Source organism: Phoenix dactylifera, chromosome 1, assembly GCF_051530095.1.
Source record: "Phoenix dactylifera cultivar Ajwa chromosome 1, Ajwa_hap1_PhDact_Kaust_v1.1, whole genome shotgun sequence".
Lineage (NCBI taxonomy): Eukaryota > Viridiplantae > Streptophyta > Magnoliopsida > Arecales > Arecaceae > Phoenix > Phoenix dactylifera.
Window position 1 is genome coordinate 64012659 of NC_143190.1, and position 875 is coordinate 64013533.

At 41.3% G+C, this 875-nt stretch overlaps 1 non-coding gene across 1 annotated transcript; it reads right to left on the minus strand.

The window, feature by feature from the left end:
* Positions 1-382: 382 nt before the first annotated feature.
* LOC148715478 (small nucleolar RNA R71) lies at positions 383-488 on the minus strand. Its single transcript, XR_015974199.1, has one exon. It is a non-coding gene; the product is annotated as a small nucleolar RNA R71 (small nucleolar RNA).
* Between the last annotated feature and the right edge of the window lie 387 nt (positions 489-875).

Sequence of the window (875 nt, forward strand, 5' to 3'; positions counted from 1 at the left end):
CCTCTTAAGATGGCTGAAGAACAACCCAAACTCCTGAGGGAGTACTTTACTCCCACTATTTACACTTCCCCATCTTGCATTCGATTACCTGAGGTAGCAGCTGTACAATATGAAATAAAGTCTAATGTGATCCAAATGCTCCCATCTTTTTATGGGCTCACCAACGAAGACCCATACAAACATTTAGATGAATTTCTTAATATTTGCACCACTGTCAAGATTCAAAATTTCACTGATGATGCTTTAAAACTTAGATTATTCCCCTTCTCCCTTAAAGATAGAGCTAAGCAATGGCTGAATTCTTTAGAGGCTAACTCAATTCATTCTTGGGGTCAAATGCAACAAGAATTCTTAAAAAAATACTCCATAGGAAGAACGAACCAGTTTAGACGTGCTATCACAAGCTTCTCCCAAACTGAGGGAGAAGAATTTCATGAAACTTGGGAGAGATTTCGGGACCTAATCTGCAAATGCCCACATCATCAAATACCTAAGTGGCAGCTAGTGCAATGCTTCTATGACGGATTGACTGAACGAAACCGTCAGATGATTGATGCCGCATGTGGGGGGACATTCATGCTTCAAAATGAGCATGAAGCATGGAAATTATTTGAAAATCTAAATGAAAACTCCCTCCACCATGCTTCATGTTCTCGTCAAGCATCCCCGAATTTTCAAAGAAAAGGGGCCATTTGTGAAATAAGTCATTCTACGGACCTGTTTAGCAAGGTAGATGCATTGTCCTATAAGATTGACCAACTAATGATAGGAGGACATGTCGTTAGCTCTTCCCAAGCACAAGTGTGTGCTATCTGTTCTAGCCCATCGCATCCTATTCATGAGTGCCCCTCAGCACCCCAATATCCCGAACTCGT